Below are 23,021 nucleotides of genomic sequence, written 5' to 3' on the forward strand. Positions count from 1 at the left end.
TGGGTTAACGGTTAAACTCAATGATCTTAAAGGTCTTTTTCCAACCTAAATGATTGTATGGTTCTATGATTCTATGATAAATATATATATAAAAAAATCTCTAGTTTGGTATAATCAGAAACAAAAGGTGAAAAAACACTGGCTTTTGTTTGGGGATTTACAGAACTTGGATGTTTCATCAAAATTATTTGAGAACTAGATCTTGTGGCCCTGAACATAAACCTCTTCTTGAGGTAAACTTTGAATTGAGGACCAATAATTGCAGGATGTGAAAACTCAAGACTTCACAGGCCTTTACAACTAAAAGTCTTAACAATTGTTTCGTCACAACTGGATCAGATTTAAAATGCCCAATGAAAATCTCCAGGAATTCTAATGTCATTAAGTCGATATATTAAAGCAAAGATATCTTTTTCTGTTTGTTTTCACATGCTAGACTGTATCACCTGCTATAAAATCTTCATTTTCATAATGTACATGAATAACCTGCAAGCTGTGTAAATGTTTTGACACATGCATACTGTTTCTTTTTATGTATATAAAATAATTGCCCTACTATCCATCATATTATAAACTGTGACAAACTGCATATATGTGTTTCTTCTTCGCTTGTTTTTAGCTGTGATAATTCAACTGTTTTCTTTGACTTGGAAATTTTACAGCCGTCAAAAGTCCATGAGTGGGAAGGGGAAGGTTGCTCATTGTAACCTCTGTATATTTTACTGTCATGCCTAAAACACAGTAGAAAACAAGGTGCAGAAAAGCATCTATTACAAAATCATTTAAAAAAACTAGACTTCTCAAATGTAACAGTTTGATTAGTCTTCAACTGTGTAAATTTATGTGTTATCTTGAAGATAACTTTTTAAAAACTGATTAACATTTTACTTCAATCTAATAGTTTTACACATTAATATAGGGGGTTTTTTAACAACAGTATTTATTAAACAGTTCTAATCAAAATGGTGTTGTCTGAGAGTTTGTTCAAACAGCTGCAATTACATACATTATCTTTCTATTGCTTTCTTCTAAGAAATATTAAAGCAATATTACAAACATAGTTACTTAAGGGAAGCTTTTCAGAGTAAATAATTTTAAAATCCAAAGGAAAATATTTGATACAAAACCCTTTCTCTGGACTATTATGAGGCAATTGCAACAGCCAGTGCATTTTAATGAAAAACCTCACTAGCCAGAATGTAAGCATGGTTACATGTTTAAAGCCTTTTTGGTAATCTAAAGATAAAGGGAATTATTGCTTGATAAAAATTGCTTCCATTGACCACGGGGGCAAATACCAAAAAGTAAGTACTGAAACCCATTTCTTGGGGTTGACACAAAACTATACAATCTTCAAGTTAAGCAGGAGTGAAGAACCAGTTTTATGGTTTAATTTGGTTATGTTAATAAGGCAACTTGAAAAAAAAGAGGATGTTTTAGTACCTGTGATAGGAAAGGGACAGAGATAACAGGATGGAGGGGACATGAAAGATTAACATAAGACAGGTGGGTACTGACAGATTTACATACCATGAAAACTTGGGTCTCTGTTCCTGTTTTTCAGTGCTTAGCAGAATTATGAATTTTAATTCACATATTTTTAACTTCATCTTTTTAAGATATTCTGTAGGTTTTATTAGATTTTCGCTCTGGAAGATCGGGAGTGCTTGTCTGGCGATGAATGCTTCTCTGGAAATACCGGTTTCTACCCTTTATTTGTGTCAGTAAGTTCTGGTGCGTTGCACATGATTTTACTGACATAGTTTGTTTGCATTTGCTAACATATGTCTCAGTGTGGGACCTCTGTGTGTGTTTTAATGGCTGTCTTGTGTTGGCAGGCTGCGTTCGTTGTTCTGGCAAGATTTCTCCTGGAGGATGCTGTTTTGTGTAAACTTTGATGGATTTAGGTTTTTTGTTTATTATCAAAAGACTAGAAGGAAGAAAAAAAAGGAGGAAGTTTTGGGAGAAACAGTTCATTTAAATAGTTCTAGAAAATTAACTTGAAGCAGTTTTTCCAAACTTGTTCTCAGCTTAAGGACTAAAGTTTCTTCCCAGGCAAGTGTTACAAAGATGTGAGACCAATAGATGCTGCTGGACACAAACAGAAAGTCATCTTCCATCTGAAACAGGAACGCCCATGTCCATTTGTGGTGTCTCCTAACTTGAAGGAAATCTCTGGAAAATCTCAGAAAAGGAGACATGGATGATATTTCCTCCATCAACATACAGATCTAATCCCAGAAAAGGTGCTGGACTCTGCCATAAGTACAAATCTGCATCAGAGCAAATGCCACCCTGAGCAAGGGGAAACACTACTGAAAGAGTTATTTTGTGGTATTAGGTCTTAAAACTGAAACCCAAGTAAGAAAACTTCACTGAAAGGAGAGATGCACCACAAAACTGCAGTCCAACACTAAAGGAAAGAGGAAGCAAACAAGCAGAAAAAATATATATCCCACACAACATTCCTTCTCAGTGCATACATCCATCAATAACCTTTAATTTCAAGGATCTCTACTAACACTAAATAGATGATAAAACCACTACGGTATTTTCCCTAGCAATGGAAAATATTTTAGATATTTTCCAGCTATTCCTAACTTGCAGTCCAAGGGCGCCATAGAAATTTTGTTCAAATTTCTTTCCTGTGACACAACATAGGCATGTTTGCAAATTTTTGGTTTCGTTATTTACGTAGGAGCTGTTGGTAAATAATAAATGTTGTAACATCAAAATAATTGCAATATTTAATGCACTTTGTTGCTTTTATTTCCCCTCCTTTCTCATGAAATTCTAGTTGTAATGCCACACCCAGCCAAATTACGTTTGTTTTTTTCCAACACAGGAGTATGATGGTTTACTTCAGTGAAAGAAGATTTTGAATTTAAACTGTGAATAGACTAATGCCTTGAACCACTAAGAATTAACAAACATTTTTTGAATTAAAACCAATCCTGATCTTTTCCCTGAATGTCAGATAGACAATCTGAACTCTGTACTTCCTTCTTAACACCTTATTTTCTACCTTGTTTGGGTCTACACCTATAATCTATATAAAGAACTAAGGAAGATAGGAGACAATCTCTTCTTTCTCTCTGGCTACTTTAGCTTCCCTGTATTTCCTATATTTTTTTCAGCAATTTTTATGTGAGACTACATCCCACATCACCATTTTCTTCCTGGTTTTGGAAAGCACTATACTGCTGCTTGCCCTCCCACAAGAGAGCTCCCTCTGCACTCCTCCTAGTTATGAAGGAGGTAGTCCTTTAAATTCTCACTTCCACAAGTTAGTACAGGGATCACATCTGTTAATGAAAGCCCAGGCACTTCTACTATTTATTGAACTGGTGTCTGCTTTGCCAGGGTAAGAAACATTGATAAGGATCTCACTTTGGGAAATTTCTAACCAAGCACCTAAGTAAAATTTGGATGTTAATTAATAAATTATTACAGAGTTTTAATTCCAGCTATTTTGTTCTTTTGCTTTGGTCTCTAAAAGCACGATTTGGTGGTCTACAGTGTTTTCGCTTAAGCATGCTACATGACTGTGTGCAGAATCAAACTATACAGTTGGGGCTTTTTTGTTTGTTGTTTTGGGTGGTTTTTTTTTACATCCAAACCTTCAAATTCATATCAGGATGTTAATCATTTCTGTAGATACATATGTACTCTACATATATTTTAAGGTAAGGTAAACCAGTAGCCTAAGCATGCCCTTCCCTTCCCTCGAACCCCAGAAAAATATAAAACTATATTTTCTTAAATAAATAAGTGCAAGTGAAATTGTACGTCTGCCTTTGAGGCGAGTCAGATAGATGTTTCTAATTCTATATGGGAAGACATACCATAAGGTTTCTTCAGAAGGGGCCTGTACAGTAACATTAAACTTTGATTTGTTTTAGCCTACCTCATATAGTCACTTGTTTGTTTGTAGTTGTTCCAGGTACAAGTTGAAACTGATAAGAGCTGGCAGTGTTTGTTTTATTGTGAACCTTATTCAGCCTGATATTTAATTATGTTTCCAGGTGGATTTGTAATGTGGATTAATAGTTTTATTTTACTCCTGTGATTAGTTTCTGTTTGTTCTAATTTCTTTTTGGCTCTTTCTTGACCTTGAGGTGAAAAAACACAGAAGATGTATTCCCTCAATTTAATGCCAGTCTGAGGTGTTTCTCCTGCATCATCAGATCAATGAAAAGTAAATAGCCTACACTTCTTGTTTCACAGTGCAGTATTGATCTTTCTTCAGCTTTTGCTTCCCTTTTTCCCTGCGTCTTGTGTCTTTCAACCCCTGGGACCGAAGTGATTGCCATAGATTGGACACGCTAACAAGCGCATGATAAGGAACTAGTGTTTTGTGGTATACTCACATTCACATGCCTCGTATATAAAGCCTGGACCTCTCCGCATTGAAAGAGAGGTGCCATTTTGTGTATGGCACAAGTCACTATGAGAAAGAGCCACAGGGAAGGCACCAGAGCAGCAGAGGATTTTATTCTCCACACCGATCTTTTATTCCTACAGCTGGTGCCAAGCTGGGTGAGGACATTACTCCTCTGAAAAGTAAGACAAGTAGCCTGCGGGGAATGCCACAAGCTGCTTTTTGCTATGGCGATGTATGGGATGGTGGCAGCCCATGGGTAAGTCTGAACTCGATCTTATAATGACCGTGATATGTGTGTCAAGTCCTATTTAAATTTGGAGCAGCAGAGACCTATGCAGAAAGTTTGAGAGATGCAATGGAAATATACAAATTCTGGTTGGAAATGGGACAGTCGGCATCATGTAGTGAGTATATTGTGTAGTTCAGCATTGAACTGAGAAAAGCTGAAGTCAGTATTTTATTTAGTAAATTTATTTAGTAAATTGACTGAATTAATCTAATAACTTTGGGGGTGGGGGGGTGGGGGTTTTATGTTTGGGGGGGGGTCCCAAAAATATTGTGGAAAGTATTTTCCTTTTAAATTTTAGTTCAGTGGGAAAACCTTAGTTTATAATGCTTAGAAATAGAGCTTGTAGTGTCTACTTGTCCTCAAGTGCTACACAGATTAAGAAATCAAATCCTTTCAATTTTGTCTCTGGGCCCTTAACTGTCCAAAGTGCTCCCTGGTACTGAAAAATGGTTAAATTAATAATTGATATACTATTACATGCTAGGCAGTCTATTGTTTCTTTCAGGGAGATAAGTATTTGTGCTGTGCAGCACAGAAGTTTTCTGATGTTGCTTAAGGTTTGTGAGAATGCTGTTTTTGTCTCCAGGTGCTTGTTAGTCCCTCATGCTGTTGGGCTGCTACCATATTAATCTGCTGTAAATTAGTCTTATATCATTTTTCATGCATTTAAGTTGGCTTCTGAGTAACACTTGATTTAGCATGTTCCAAAGTAGTTATTGTAGATGACCTGACATAAAGCATAAAAGAATCTGTACAGTCTATAAAGAAAAGTTGCTATTTTATCTGCATCTGGTAAAGGCTAAGGCACTTACTATTATTTTATGTTTGTTTATAGATATTGGTGCTTTACATATGCATTTGTGGACATGTTATTTTTACACATTTTATTAAAGCCATACAGTAGCTAACATGAAACCTTCTGTACTAATACAGTAGTAAACTAAATTCTGTATTCTCCTGTTATTATTAACAGTACAGTGATATATGAGTTTCATATTTCCCATGGACACCACTGCAATGCGGTTTGTTGGCAGTATTTTCAGTAGTACACTTTTATAATGTGGATCTTTGTTGTTTAACGTGTTTTAAAAAAGTCAGTGTACACTACACAAATTATGCCTAATGTAGGAGCTATTCTATCTCTTTCTAGTTTTATGACATTTTACACTTCTTGGAGCTAGATGATTGTTCTAACCCAAGCTATTATGTAATCCTTAGGGTAACCCTGCTGCTGATTTGAACGCTATTAATTTTCTATTATAGTGTGCTAAAGATGTTCTACACTGTGAAGCTCACCTGCATTATTGAGTCAATGACCAATTGCAGAGTTACTCTGTGGTGGTTGGAGCTTAACTCAACCCTTTGGGATCTCATTTATTATTTGCAGATATTGATTCTGGAAAAAGAAAAAGCTAAGATGTGTGAATCTAATACTGACTTAGACCTAGCCTACAGCTGTTAACTCCTAATGGTCTGCTTACTATATGTGTGTTAACTGAAGCTTGAATTTCTTTATGTTTTCATGTACAATAAGCTATTTGCTGCTACTTCATAAATATTTAAAAGCTTCTATGCAGCCTGCTTAGTCATGTAGCATCAACTCAGATATCTGCTATATTTAAATTGACTTTAGTCTTAATTATTTTCCTGATTCCTTATTAATAGAATATGGAGATTAAGAAAATACTTTAGGCAATTATGTTTAGTGCTATGTTTTACATAATTTGCACAAGCATCTCCACTAGAAAATGCATACAAAAAATGTGCTTTAATTCCCTAGAGTCAACAGTGCTTTCTGCTTGTGAATTTTTCTTCAGGACAAGGGCTATAGTTGTGTAACATAAACTAATCAAGTAAGGATATAATCTCCCATTTTCTCTTGTTGTATTACTAGTGTGGTGACTCTGCAGCTCCATTTCTTCCTGTAATGACTGAATATAATCATAGCAGGAATCATAGCAAGTAGCTCCCCCCACACACACACCCCACCCCATCCTATCCTCATCTTTTCCCACTAATTTTCTGAACTTTAACAAAAAATCTTCGGAAGTTTTGGTGCGTTGACTCACTGGTGTTCCATATTCACCTAAGTGCCTTTTATAATGGACTGTAAAACTCAAATCAATCAAACATCATGGATTATTTTCTTAACCCAAAATCAGCAATAGGAGAGGTTTCACACAAAACAGAGCATATATATCTTAAAGATAGGGAAAGCATAGGAAGGGAATCTGTTCTTCATGAGCATTATGAGCAACACATCACATTGAGAGGAAGGAGGATTTGGAAAAGGCTGGTAGATAAAACTTGTCCACATTCTTCGCTAGTGTAACCATTAAAAAACTGGATACCACAGAGACAGTATTGTCTGGCAGAAAAGTGGAGTATTTAGGTAATTCATGCCAGTGTCTATTTTCAGGTTGTATTGAGACTTTTCCTATAGTCTTTTTATGATTACGCACTATGAGCCTGCTATGGTCCAAAACTATCTCGTGCTGTCTAGTCTCACTCAAGATCAATCAAAGAGCTGTGTACACTGCCATAGTTTATATACTTATTAATATTTAGATAAAAAATAGGTACAAAGAATATATGCGGTTAGAACTGGTACTGCCCCAGCAGCTGGTAGGGAGCATTTCCACTCCAGTAACTTTAAAATTCTGTTTATAATTAAGTAAAGTACAAACATAATTGCTGATAAGAGAGAGAACATCGTTCTTTCTCAGTGTAGTTTAAAAATAGCTTTCCTGAAGTTAAACCGTCATGTTGAAATCAGCTTTCTGATTTAGTTTTGCATCATGGGAAATGAGAAGGTACCCTTTATCTGACTCTGAATACAATGTCAAAGATGATGTGGAAACACAAACCTGTGCTTTCCTCAAACCAGGGAAATTGGGGTCTGGGGTGGGAATTCACTTAAGATGAATCCTAGGATTAGATTGTGTAAGTGTTTGAATGGTGTTAACTAGATGGAATATAGACAAAAAAGCATATTTGAGTTCATATAAATATAGATGTGAATGCAATTTATATTTTATTCCTCTCCTTTTAGATACTTAAACCTAGTTACTATTTTATAAATGCTGTGAATATAGTATATATTACATTTACAGATAGACAAATAAAAAGATGTTCCACTCCGGTGCTGTAGCAATTCTTGAGTATGGTCCTGCAATACCCAGAAGCCTAATTTAAGGTTCAAAAGTACCTGAGAGATGAACGGCTTTTCTAAGATAAAGGCTAGTTTATGAAGTGGAAATTGGCAATTTCAGCACTGAGGAGACGTCTTTTAGTGGGCACTGTCAGCTGGTACAGCAAGCAATAGGCAGGGAATGCTTAGTCTCAGGAATCCTCTCCAGGTTTGCAATGCCCTTTGAAATGATGCTTCCTGCACGCCAGGTGGAAGCACACTTGTCAGCCTGCTAATGTAGCAAGGCAAGACTGCACAGTAATCACTGCAAAGTGAGTAAAGCATTAGAAAAAATCAGTCAGTGAGCCAAAGACTACAGCCTCGTCTGAAATACGTCTATAAACATTAACTCAGGTTCTGCTAAACCCTTTTTGGCAGAGGTGATGGGACATTATCAAGAGATGCTACCTGAAGTGCCATGAGCAGCAGTGGAGATGGCCGTGTTTAGCCCTGGCTAGCAGCCTGCAGGGTGCTACTCTAGGTTGTAATGTCCTGCTTTGTGTGGCGGGGTGTGCATGAAGCCTCTCTGTGCAGCACAGGCAAATCCTGAGGCATTTTAAACAGGATTTAAGTAGGCTTTGGCTACCAAAACTCAAAAATTTAAATCAAAAAATTTGCAACTTGGGGCTGATTAAATTTGATAGTATATCTCTTTGGGAAAACAAAACAAAACAAAACAAAAAAACCCCAAAAAACAAAAAACAAAAAAAACCACCAGCCCAAAACCAAAAAACCAAACCCCGAAACAAAAACAAAAACCAAACAAGCCAAACAAAACAAAACAAAAACCCCCACAACTTTTTTTTGAAAAAAGTTTGGCTTTTTTTTCCTAATATTTATTTCCTCCTTTGGTATATCCCAACACACCTTTTGACTGGAGGTGGTGGGTGGGTATTTGTGCATTAATATGGCTCAGATGAAAGATGCTGCTCTTCCCTTGTGAGTTTTTTAACAAAATCTCTGGGTCCATAAGCACGCACTTGGCTAACATACAGGCCAAAGAACTTGCTTCACAAACTGAAGCTGCAAATATTTTCTCTTTTAAATGATCCAGGGAGCTTTCCATAAAAACCTAGTGATGAGAACACTTCCCTACAACATGCTTGGACATGTACTTAATTCTTTCCTCATTTAAAAAGATGTTGAAACACGTCTTTCACTTAATGATTTGAGTACCAAGACCTGGGTTATTGGGATGAAGTCCTGAAGAGCCTTCCACAGTTCATAGGGGTTCCTATGCGGTCCAGCAGCGCAGAGATTGGGTGCTTCTGCATTTCTGAAAGAGGAGTGAGGGATGTATGTTCCTGGTGCTGTATAGATACTGTGTATGGATGGAACAGTTAATATAATCAGGGGTAAACTTTGTGTTTTGTTTACAGAAATAGCAAGTTAGAACTGAGAAATGCAAATAGATTTTAAAGAAATTCACCACCACAATAAGTTACCTCAGAACTTATTTCTGCCTAAATATGAAATTTTTGTTCCAAAGCAAATTATCAAAGTCCTTAAAAATACTCTGAAAACATCATCAGTGTCACTTGCTAAAGCCACTAGCTTTCCCCTGAAGGGGAATGAAAGGGGATGAACTCTTTTCCAAGTGCTTTGAAATGTGTCTTGAAGCAATGAAAACCATGCAGGATGTCAGCCTGAACAGTTTAGGTAAAATAAAATTTTATGAGACGGTGAAAACATGTCACTATGAGGGCATTAGGTAACCAAAAGAAAAATAATCACTGCTTTGTAACTTCTCCCCCTGTAGTTACTTCTTTGAGTGGAGAATGTGTTACAGTATTTCGAAAGCTATTTATATTGTAATGTATGTGGTCAAATGTATTTCAAATAGTTTCTAAACATACACTTGAAAATTCATTATAATATGTGACTGGATATTTTGGAATGCAGTTAATTCTCAATAAAAGTTACTTAGTAGAAAAAAAACTATTACGTGGAATGCTGAGAATTTATTTCCAAAAATGTGGCATAATCTACTATTTATTTCTTATTTTGAAATAACTACCTTCAGTATCAGCACTAACAGTTGAATTAGGGAAAAAAAATAAATAATACTACAAATGCATATATAAAGATTATTGTGAAGGAAAAATATTTTTGGTAAATTGATAATGCTCATTAACTACAGCTCATTAGATTCAGATAATTCATCCTATTGCTGTATGCTTCCAGTTAAATAATTTATTTCAAACATGAGGTTTGCCTCTATCAATTGTCACCATTTGTTAAATTTTTGGGGGGTAAAGCTGGTAGTTATGAAAAATACTGAAAACTGCAAGTGTGAGGTTTTGTATGCTTTCAGCTGTTAGGGTTTACAATGCATACACTGATTCTTATTTTTATATTTAAAGAAGAAATGTGTTTGATATAGGTTTCATCACCATGTTTATAAATTAATTTACCAAATTTGACATAATTTTAAGAAATAATAATCTACTAAAGGCAGTTCTGCTTTTCTCCTGTTCACGGACATGTACATTCAAACTTACATTAGTAAAAATGAACAGAGATCCACAGGAGCTAAGGACACTGCTGGATACAGGTGCGGTGTGTATATTTACTTTTGTGATTTCTGCTTAAAACTTTTAATCCTTATTCTCTTAATTATTATTTTCAAATGAAAATAAGGAGAAAACTAAAAAAAAATTGTTAAATAGATTTAAAAGGCAAAGGTAAAAATCCCAATAATTTTCATATTCCTTCTTTCTGTCTCTTCTGTATCTATATACATCATTTCAGCAAACAGTTAGACAACACAATAAAAAAGTGTTTAACTCCTTGGAACATTCTGAGTGCTCAGACAGAGTAAGTGATTACAAAGCCAAAGAGAAGGACACCTCTTTCCCAGTTCTGGCTATTTCTTGGTAGAGTTGAGACTGCTGCCCAGTACGGAACAGCAGTGGTGGAGTGGGGACCATGCTGGGGACTCACTGAGGCCAAAGCGGGCAGTGAGGGGGGATCTCAGCAATCAGCCTTGCCCTGATACCACGAACAGTAATTTCATATCCAATGAAATGTTGTTCACCAATGATTACCAAATATCTTATTTTTATCTAAATATCAGGCTTTGTACTCCAAAATTACACCGTATCTTGACAGAGGAAAAGGGAGAATAAACAGTAAGGATATAAACAAGACATTGATTACATTGTTGGATTTTTCAGTACTTCCTGACTGAGGCAGGTTACAATTCCTTCTATTGTAACCTGCTTCAAAGACTGTCAGAATGTAAGACTAGTAATATAATATTAATATCTAATGTATTTAAATTATTACGATGTTGTTCTGAATTTTTCAGAGTGTAGATCTGAGCTTCAGTGTCTGGGGTCAGTGTTCTAATTTGGATGTCATCTCCAGCATCTGACTGCAAATAATATGCAACATCAAGCATTTCTTTTGAGATTCAGTGGAAGTGAATGCTGCAAGCAGCTATCAAGTACTCCCTCCTGTATGCATTTTTTTTCCTTTCTTACTTTTTAGGAAAATGTTATGTGCTGAATTGCAATGTATTGTGATCTGAGCCACAGCATCTCTTCCAGGTTAGCCAAGGCCCTTGACAAAATTAGATCATATAAGAGTGTAATGAAAAGAGCTGTAGCTAGAGCATTTACAAAAGCCAGGCTGACATATTAGTTGCTTTTATATATCTTGAGGCAATGGAGAGATTCTTACACGATAATGTCCTCTACTCTTGCTTCAGTTTGTAATTACCATCAATTGTAATTTGGAATAATACACTGATATAAAAAGTTGCTTAGACTAAATCTTATTGTAGCTGAAATTTTACATAGAGGTGGTAGTATTTATGTAATAAAGGCTATATCCTGAACTGTTACATGTCAGATCTAACTTATCTGTTGACTTAACTTTCAATTTAATATATTTTTAATGTTATAGAATGTTTTGAAGTGTTGCAAAATGATGGCAAGTAAGAAGACAAGCTATGAAATGGAGTGGAATTCTTCCACATTATACTAGTTTAAATAAGGTCAGAATCTGAGCTGAAGTTTCATAATGATGAAAGACAATAATCTTTACTCTGAGCAAAAAGAAAACATAGATCATAACTTTCTTGATGATGTCCCTTTTCCGTCTTACCTATGGATGCGCAATCGTTCAATCTGTCATAAAAGGCACATATACGAGTAGCTCTGTGGGCTGATGCCTTTTTGTTTGTTTATTGACAAAGGCCACACATAGGTGAATAGGTAGGACTGGAGCAAGGCAGCGTACACTGGGAGAAGCTCCAAAGTTTATCTTGGTCCTGAAGAGTAGCAGACTATGTAAAAACATACTCTTTGTCGTTGAAAATAAAATATAACATTCTCAGAAAGATGGGTGGTCTGGCAAGGTGCAAAGAGAAGGATTAACTCAGGCTAGTTAATGACCATTCTACCATTAAATCTTTTCCACTGTTCTTTGTACAGTAGAGGTGATACAGAACACCACCTCATACGACAGTATAGTATATATAGAGACAGTATTTTTTTTTAGTGAATTCCTGTAAAAATACTGTAACCATCATCATCATCATCCTGACATACCATGCTAACAAAATATTCCTAGCTTCTGCTTCATGTAATAGCATAAAAGAAACTGACAGATAGATTATGCTATCCACTGCATCATAATATTTGTGGTTAGAACATTGTATGTTTTTTTACAAAAGTGTTTTTAATTTTTTTTTTTGTATATATATATATATATTTTAGTCCTTACAAATGTAGCATCGGATTATACTGTGAAGTATTTAGGATCCTATAGTTCTTGGAAACTCTATAGCTTTGAAGACTAAAATAAAGAACAGTATCTGTTACTTTTTCATATAATAAGCCATTGGAAAAAGTAATCGTGGTATCTAGTTAGTGACGTGGTAAACAGCTAAAATTAATTTCAATGTGACTTTTTCCTCCCTCAGAAACCAGGCAGCCTGAAACTTACTCCATGGAGTCTTTGATTAGAACTACCTTAAACAATGTTTCCTACAAAATTTCCTATGAATTCTAATAGTCCCATTTTGCAGATTCTTGTGTGATGTTTTTTATTATTGCTTTGGGTGCTTTTGTCACCTGAGAGTCAGTCTCTCTCATTTTGTTCTTGCCTGAGCAGGCAGTAGCCCACTAGACTCCACGGGGGGTTGGTAGGGGAGATGGTTTTTTTAGACCAAACAAGTATAAACAATGTGTGTCAATTTAAATCTTCCCAAACTGACAAAGTGACAGAAAAATATGGACTTGTAACCTGTGTTTTGCAACAAGAAAACAAAACATTTCCTGGTGGACTAGAGTTCTGGGGTGTTTGGATAACTTTAATCAGAGAAAAGCAGCATTTTATGACCTCCCACAGATCTGCTCCTGGAGATAATAAAATGTTTCTTGTGCCTGGGGAGAGACAAGTGAAGATCTGGAAAATGGAGAGCAGGGTTTGGAGCTTTGTTTTGTTAGGACAGTTGTGCGGTTTGGGGAAAAAAGAAATATCAATCTGATGTTATTTACCAAAAGGTTTGTGGGTGTCTACATTAGGGTGCAAGTGTGCGTTTCTGTGTTTATCTTGCAGCCTGTAGTTTTGCAGTGATCTTGGTGCACACGGTGATCTTGAGATAAGCAAGGGCTTCATCTAGAGTAAGGCTACTGCTTTAAACCACTTCCATTTTCTTTAGAATGATTGTAATTATATGCTTATCTATACAGATACACAATTTGTGTGTGTCCATTTGCTGTACATTTTAAAAAACTTTACACATGCAGATTCTGAAACTTCTGCAGGTGTAATTCCTTCACAAGTTGAATGCAGAGAAGAAAACCTTCTGCTTCCAAATTAAAGTGCTCATAGAGTCAATTTGCAAGAGGTTAGTTGCATAGGTTTTCCTTCACAGCCCTAGGTAGAACCTGAATTTTCCCAATAGTATACATTTAAAACTACATTTGTTCTGAGCTATTAAGAATCTAGTAAGTATACTACATAGGGATGAGCAAGCTTCGGGTCTGAGTCAGGACTGGGCTGTGATCATGCCTCCCTATAACTTATTCACTCAACCCTCACATTTATTCGTGAAAACATACAATTTATTAATCCCGAAAAGCATTAAAGTATGAACAAGGGCTTAAGCAGGGGGCTTCTGAAATCTAATCCTGATTATGATACATATTCATACCATACCCTTGGGTGAGTCCTTTAAGTTCCACAGGTCAATTTGCACACCTGTATAGTATAAGTGACTTCAATGAGGTATTGGGGAGATCAGTAATGTTTGTAATGTGCTTTGAAGATCAGTAAATAAGCTAATATAAAGAAATTTTACAATTGGGTCTTATGTATCAGTGAATGCTACTTCTCACTTTGAGAAAGGAGGAATAACATCTCCTCTGGATAGCCATTCAGAAGGATGGTAGTGTATCACATGTAGTTCTAGTATAACTAATATTAACATTGCTGTGAGTTTAAACTCATATTTACTTGAATCCATGTGCTCAGGGAGGAATAACTGAAAAAGCACATGGAGAAAGTAGTGCAGAGAAACTCAGAAACTGAGGCTGTCTTAGTTTTCTCTGGGTGTCTCACTTTTTTTTTGTTTGTTTGTTTGTTTGTTTGTTTCATAGAAGCTACAAGCCAGTAGGACAAATTTTTATTCTCAGAAATACTGATATCTTCTCACAGGGGTCTGAAATGGGTCATCTAAGAGGAACTCATTGACCTCTATCCCCAATTCTCCTCCTTTTTCATTTTTTCTCCAGTCTTGTTTACAGCCTGACAGTAACTGAAGAACCTATTTACGTTACACATGGAGGACAAACCGGGTCCTGAATATGTGAGTCATGCAGCAGAATGCTGTGAAGTTGCACCAGGCTGAGACTAAAAGCAGATTATGCTTTTAGGTGCAATTTCAGCTAATCCAGTTCTTGGGTTTCAGAATTGTTAATTATGGCTTGATTTTGGCACTGTTTTACACTGCCCCACGTAATTAAAACTAAAACCATTAGAGTTGCCTTCAATATCAAATTATACATTTCATTCTGACCTTGGAATTCATCTTATAACTATCATACATTTTGTTTTCTTTGTCAAGGGTATAGAACTCCAAGTAGTACAAGCAAAAAGCTAAGAGACTGTATTCCATTTTTTTGTCTTCTGTTCCGTATTTGTGAAACATTTTTGTTAATCGGAAACAAGCAAAGTATATTAAATGTGTTTAACTAAGAACTCCTGATATTAAAAATATCTGTATCCTCTAAGAAGAAGAAATTAAAAAAAAAACTTAAGTATATGCATAACTGAATTCTGCAGGATTACTCATATGAAAAAGATTATCCATTATATTAAGTGTTTGCAAGGTTGATGTATTTCTGATTAAATATCCATGCTGGGTATGGTTTATAGCTTCTGCTGTTAACATTGTAACAGTTAACTTATTTTCTAATTATTTGTCTGAAAGCTTATTCTTATATTTTGTATTCCGTTGTACATGCAGATATAACGTACTAACCGATCTTGTTTCAAGAGCTGTGTCATTTTGGGGTAGAAATCAAAACATTTTGCATATTACTTAATGATGGGTAATTGTTTAATTTGTGGTGATTTTAGAATTCTCGTATTAGGAATAATACTGTCAGACACTGAAGACTCTGCATCTTTTGCTCAGGTGGTTGTATAATTCTCAAAACCTATGTAGCTGCAGCTTGTGGAAATTTGTTTTACAGGTAACAGATGTAAATCTCCTGTAGCTGAAAGCACTGTTCATAGAAGGTTAAATTTATTCTACCTTGTACAGCAGAGCTAGCCTCTATAAATAATTTTATTATGTTCTTTTATAAACATTTTGGATGAAGAAAATTCTTGGTTTAACACAATAACATACTGTATTTTCACTGCTCAAAGTATTAGATTGATTATAGTGGCACCTAAGATTGATAATACATAGATTTCTATTATGACACCCATTGTTTTAGTGCTAGACTGCAGAGGAATGCTTCCTTAAATGCATCATTGTATAAAATATTGACCTAGAGGACTTCATTATTCAAGCTGGAGAGACAGTCACTACTTAACAGTAATAAACTGTTTCTGTGTTACATCGAGAATACTTCAGAAAATATGAGAGTTGTCAAATCTCTTGAAAATCCTGTCTTTATAGTACACATGACACTAAGGCTATGGCTGTATTTTCTGCTAATAAAAGCAAAGGCACAGACAGATGTGAAGGATATCATGGTATACTGACAGGAAACTAAGAAAAATGAGTACTTTGTTGAGGAGCAGAAAAAGACACAGGCCAATGACCTTGGGAAGCTTTAATAGGTATAGATGCCTTTTTATTTTTTTCCTTCTTTTTCTTTTTGAACAGATGGGGAAAATACGGGTAATGCAAAGAAGTATAAAGTTAGCATGTAAAGTTTAGGCACACGAATTCAAATTCACCACTACACTTAAAAAAATTCCGCTGAAATATAATGAAAAAAATAGTCATTTTCCAAAGCACAGAAAAGTATGTGTGACTCACAAGTTTCCAGTACTATCTCCAAGCTTTAGTCCTGAGAGTGCCTACTCAAAATTAGTTCTTCAATATTTTAACAGTTCTTCTACCAATGTGAATACTTGGATGTGAAAGAAGAAGAAAACTCCTGCAGTGGCAGTGACTGTGGTGTTTACTCCATTCCACATAGAACCAGAAATAAGTGGTAGAAGTTTACCATCCATGGTGGAAAAGGAATTACATTTCAGTTGACCACAAAGTGCAACCATGATTTGCAGTGAGATGAAGAGTAAGAGATGATCAAATTCATGATCACGAGTTAGGTATCTGATTTATATTCCCTTGAAACATCCTAATACCTCTTTATGTTTTTGTTATATACACATACAGAAATAAAATCTGTATGTTCTTAGGAATGTAAAATAAAGGCATCTACCAAGTATCTTTTATCTGACCATGACCACAGTATTAGCTTAGACTGTGTTTGCTCTGCTTCAGAGGCTGTGCATTCTGGTTTACTCAGAAAAGGTAAAAAATTTACAAAACACAATCAGAACTAAGTAAGCACATACTTAAAAATAGCAAAAAATTGAGCAAGTCATTTTGTCTTGTGTTGTAAAAGTCACACAGTTTTAATCTGAACCACACCTTCATCACTGAACTGTAGACATAGTAACTTAATTTTCATCCACAATGCGTTAGTAATTTATAGTGAGCTTTTAACACATAACCATAGATATGTTTGGCTGTCATTTAAAGCCTAATCTCTGTATTGTAAACTAAGATATAATCAAGTGTACAGCAAAGCAACAAGAATAATCTTGAATTTTCTCATCTCAATGAAGTATGTGAAGTATATTTCCCTGTATATTGAACCTTGTGTTGAAGCGTTATTTTAAAAGCGATTTCATGCCAGGTGAAAGTGCTTATTGATCTTATTCTGTTCTTTTAATAAGGACCATAAGACGTTCAGTAAGACATTTAAGGATAACTTCTGTAGAATCATAGAATTGTTTAGGTTGGAAAAGATCCTTAAGATCAAGTCCAACCCTAAACTTAACACTGCCAAGCCCACCATAAACCATGTCCCTAAGTGCCACATCTATGCATCTTTTAAGTACCTCCAGGGTGGTGACCCCAGCACCTCCCTGGTCAGCCTGTTCCAATGCTTGGCCACCCTTCAAGTGAAGACATTTTTCCTAATATCCAACGTAAACCTCCCCTAGCACAACTTGAGGCCCTTTCCTTTTGTCATATCACTTCTTAATTCTTCTCCTTTCTACTTAGAGAAGTAAGTACACTTACACCTGCCCGCAGCCCCTGCCAGGCAGCTGTAGGGAGCGACCAGGCCCCCCCTGAGCCCCCTCCTGCCCAGGCTGCCCCCCCCAGCCCCCCAGCCGCCCCCCCAGCCGCCCCCCCAGCCCCTGCCCCAGCCCCCTGCCCGTCCCTGGACACGCTCCAGCCCCTCTGCGTCCCTCCTGCAGCGAGGGGCCCAGCCCTGAGCCCAGGGCCCGAGGGGCGGCCGCACCAGTGCCCCGCGCAGGGGGACGGGCACTGCCTGGCCCTGCTGGCCACGCTGCTGCTGACACCGGCCAGGGCGCTGCTGGCCGCCTTGGCCACCTGGGCACGCCGGGGGCTCACGCCCAGCCGGCTGCTGCCCAGCCCCCCCAGGCCCTTTTCCCCCGGCCCTTCCCAGCCCCCTGGCCCAGGCCTGCAGCTGTGCACAGACGGAGATCAGGCCAGTCAGTCAGGCCCTGCCTCTCACAGCCCCGGGCTGGCTGGGACTGATCCCCCGCTTGTCCTGCACGTGCCACATGATGATGCTCAGGACGATCTGCGCCATAACCTCCCCTGGCACCGAGGTCGGGCTGGCAGGGCTGTAGTGCCCCACAGCCTCCTTCCTGCCCTTCTTGTCCATGTTTGTCACATTGGCCACCCCCCAGTCTGCTCGGACCTCCCCAGTTAGCCAGGGCTGCTGGTAAGTGATGGAAAGTGGCTCAGTGAGCACTTCTACCAGCTCCCTCAGTACCCTTGGGTGGATCGCATCTGGCCCCATAGGCTTGTGTGTGTCTAAGGGGTTGCTGACCATTTCCCCTTGGATTACAGGGGCTTCATTCTGCTCCATATCCCTGCCTTCCAGCTTAGGGAGCTGGGTACCCAGAGGACAACTGTTCTTACTATTAAAGACTGAGGCAAAGAAGGCATTAAGTACATCAGACTATTTGTCATCCTTTGTCACTATGTTTTTCTCCACATCCAGTAAAGGGTGAAGATTCTCCTTAGCCCACCTCTTGTTGGGAATGTATTTATAGAAACATTTATATTGTCTTTTATGGCAGTAGCAAGATTAATTTTAGTTGTGCTTTGGCCCTTCTTATTTTCTCCCAGCATAACCTCACAGCATCCTTGTAGTCCTCCAGAGTCACCTGTCCCTTCTTCCAAAGGTCATAACCTCTCCTTTCTTCCCTGATTTCCAGCCAAAGCTCTCTGTTCAGCCAGGTTGGTTTTCCTCTCTACTGTCTCACATTTTGACACATGGGGATGGCCTGGTGCTGCACCTTTAAGAGTTCCTTCCTGAAAGATGTCTAGCATTTCTGGACTGCTTTGCTCTTCAGGACTGCCTCTCGAAGGACTCTGGCAACCAAGCTCCTAAACAAGCCAAAGTCTGCCTCCCACAGTTCCAGGTAACAATTCAGCTGACCCCCCTCCTTACTTCTGACATGTAGGACCTTCTGAAATGAATTTTAAAAAAAATGTGGTTTTCTAACTAGGTTTCAATAACCAAAGCAAATTATCTTCTTGCACATGGAGAAGCATCAGAAACATATTTTTTCTTTCAGTTTGTAAGTTATGTGAATAGGAATAGCTTTCTAGTTTCTGAAATATTCACTACAACAGGAACATATTCACATAATAAAGAAAACCTATTTTGTAAACAATACTCTGTAGTACTTAAGTTAGAGAAGTACTCAAGGTTTGGTGAACACAGAGGTTTTTTTCCATTGAAATGGATAACCTCATATTCTGGGAACTGTAAACCTTTTTTTCATTATTATTCCCATCAAAAGCAGTAACACTGGAATAAGATCAGTATTTATAGAATGGTTAGGATATTATTACTAACTAATATATGTCATTTTTAAGTGGTGAAAACTTCCTGGCTTTTGCAGAGCTATTGCATTGTGTGACTCCAAAACTTCAAGCTGGCTTTTTGATTTGAAAAATTTGGGCAAGGACATACATTTCCAACTAATCCATGCTGCAGAGCTTCAGAATCTATCAATCAGGAGGATGGGAACTAACGCAGCCCTGACATGAAGTTTCTCTGGGAAGGTTATCATTAAGTAAATATAACTTCCCCTAACTTAGACAATACTCTGTTTTATCACTTCTTCCCTTAGTAGTCCCTGACTTTGAACCTCCAGACTCCACTTTTTGAAAGTCTCTTATGCATTTGAATGACCACACCACATATTTTTTATTTCTGATTGCTATTTTTGAGTCTTTCCTTCTCTTCCTGCTTCAGAGTGCTCCCCATTCAGAACTTCAGCATCCAAACTCAGATACTTGTGGGACTGTAAGGTGGCACCTGCATCAGTTGTCCACGCTATTTTCTTCTTACCTCAGCTTTCTGGTCTTTGCTCGCTCACCTGACGATTCCTGCACAGTACAATGCCCTGATTTTCCTTTTAAAGAAGGCTTTTGTCCAGAGGTAGCATTCATTTTTCTATTACCCACTGTTTACCTGGGCTGCTCCTCATTTCCCTCCTTAAAGACATAATCAAGTGTCTAACATTTAAATATTCCAGAGAATTTTAAGCTTAAAAAATAGTTATTAAAATCTTTTTCAAATAGTTTTTACACTTCTGTCCCAACCAAACTTTTAGAGGTGCTGAAGAAAACGTAACATTTTCCCAGTAACAATGGTTAAGAAAAATCATCATTGATTTGTCCTTGTTCTCAGATTTTTTTGGATTTGGTTTTGTTTGGGTTTTTTCAATACTGAAATCTTAATTAAAACCTAGAAGAATTCCCTATTGGTGCTTTTAAGAAAATAAATATCTAACAAAGAGAAAAACGTTATAAAGGAACTAAGGAAAGTCAGCTGCTGAGATTCTTCATTTCTTAGTTTATAGATGTTCCTCACATCTTACTGAATTGTGTGTTCCTTTGTTGTCTGATGAAAGCTTAACCTTAGATGAGGCCCAAATATTGTTCTCATAGTGTTGTTTCAATGAAGATTTTTTAATTATTTTTTTATCAGAAAAGCCCCAATAATAATTGGACTTTTCTGTTTTCTTTCACATTCCTACAACATTCTTAAAGATAAAGGGAGCCCTCTACTAAAGGCTGAGATATCCTCACTTTGTGTGTACGTGGAAGGAGCGGGCATCAGACGTATGTGGAGGAAAGGGATGTGAAAAAGCATCAAGACTGGACTTACATATCTGACAGAATTCCCCAGCCATAAATCAATACTTTTCTAACCAGTATCCTATGAAGCCTGCCCCAGACCAGTGTTTGAGAGAAGTCAGCATCTCCAGAAGTGATGCAGAGAAGGAAGAGTCATGGGAACTATTTACAGTGACCTAATTTACTTAAAACAAATTGCAGGAGAGCAAGCTGGAGCAGCTAAAAAGGGCAAGATACAGTCATAGACAGCTTGATGCTGAGTAATCACTACGGAGACTATGCCCCACCATAGCCTAAGGTGACTTCATTGCAGACCTACATCTGACCACAATGTCTTAGCTGCTGTCCAGTTCTTCTGCCTCCCCTTTTATGGCTCTGGTGCTCATCTGCTGAGCCACTTCAGCCTCTTAAATGTACAGTATTTTTCTTTTCTTGCTCCAGAGCACTGCTATAGTTTTGGCAAGTCTTAAGAGCAGGTCAAAGGTCTGCTTCAGTGTCTCCACATTTCTTTATCTTTCTCTAATCACAATTATTGCACTGGATTTAACGTCATATTCCTATCATGTAGCCCTCCTCCTCCTCCCCCCCCCCCCCGCCCCCCCCCCCCTCCCCAGGATTGGTGGTGGTATATGGTTGTGTGAATGTAGAAACAGTAAAACTTCTTTCTTTTCATAATAACAGGCATATGTTTTGGTGGCACTACAGAAACTTGAAAACACTGATTTCTGCAGCAGCTTGCTTAGCATTGAGAGAAGGTCATGGAGGTTGTGTGGCCGTGTTGATTTGCAACCTTTTATATGTTCCTCTCAACAACCTCATCTGTTTTCATGGTTTTAATTACCATCTCTACACACAAGACCCAGATTTATCTCTACCCCAATGACCTTTCCCCCAGTGTTAAGATTCTTATTTCAGTTGTGTAATTTCTTTTGCTTATTTAAGGGACCATCATAAACTCTGTGTATTGTGCAGAAGTGAAAAGCTTGTTTCCTGCATGAACACTGGAAGCTCAAATAAATGAATAGTCTACTTAAATGAAAAATCCAATTCCTATTTAAATCTGTGTTCTCACTTTATAGCCAACCCCATAACCCACCAGAACTCTACATCAAAAAACGAGTTTCTGATTACATCTACAAAATCCTCCTGAGTTTTGCTTGTATCACCAGTCCATAGTTTACAGCCTCAGGAACTAAACTTCTAGGATTTTCTTCTAGTCCTTAATCCTTTTTTCTTTGGTACACAGGTTTCAAAAGCTTGGCATTACCTGTGGTACTCTGTGTTCTTCTGTGGATTATGTGGCTACAATTCATTAGTGACCAAAGTCAGTCAGTCCCATAGCTGAAAATTTGTTAGAAAACCTGAAACGGACTGAGTCTGACATTGTCTGCAGATTGGACGGCATTTGATATCTCAAGAATTAAATAGTAGTACTCTTGGAAATGTATACATTTCAACTCCTATAGATAACAAAATGCTCTGAATTATGCCTCAGACCAGTGATGGAATACCACTTAAAAAGAAAAATAATAATTGCTATGAAACAATTACGCTAATATCTTCTGTGCAACTTCTAGTGTGATGTGACTGTTGAGATTAGAAGGGACTTCTGGAATCAGAGAGGTGTGATGGGGTGGGGGAAGAAGCTGGAATAGAGCACATAGGTAAAACAGGAATAGAAAGTTATAAATGTTAAAGCTGAGAAAACAACACAGTATGGAAGATCTTAGGTACTTCACATCACTTGTCTTTGACAACCTATTATGACTGTAGCAAAAATTATGTTTTGTTTATTTCATTCACCCAAAAATTTAACAAGAAAAAATAAACAAAATAGCTATTATTTACAACTTGCCCTTTGATTTCTTAGCATGGAATACTGAATTTTTATTTCTATTTAGGTTGATTCAGTGGCTTTTGGCTGTGAATTAAATATCTGTAGAGCTCCAAAATTTGATAGGAAAGAAATATATAAATGATGAAGGGACTAAATAACATGTGTGGAACTGAAAGTTCAATTCATTACCTTACAGTAATGCACACAAATACTTGGCTGTGTATTCTTCAGTATCACTGCTATGTTGTGTAAAAAAGCTGTTGGAGATAAGGATATAGTGTGTGTGCACTCCTCACATTTCTTTGGTAGAAAGGGTGCATATTTGTGAGTATATAGGTCAAACACATACTGCACTTTCCCAGTGAACCTCATGGTCATTGCTATGTACAGAGCTTTGGTTCACAGGTAAGGGCTAGAACTTGACTG

Source organism: Falco peregrinus, chromosome Z, assembly GCF_023634155.1.
Source record: "Falco peregrinus isolate bFalPer1 chromosome Z, bFalPer1.pri, whole genome shotgun sequence".
Classification (NCBI taxonomy): domain Eukaryota; kingdom Metazoa; phylum Chordata; class Aves; order Falconiformes; family Falconidae; genus Falco; species Falco peregrinus.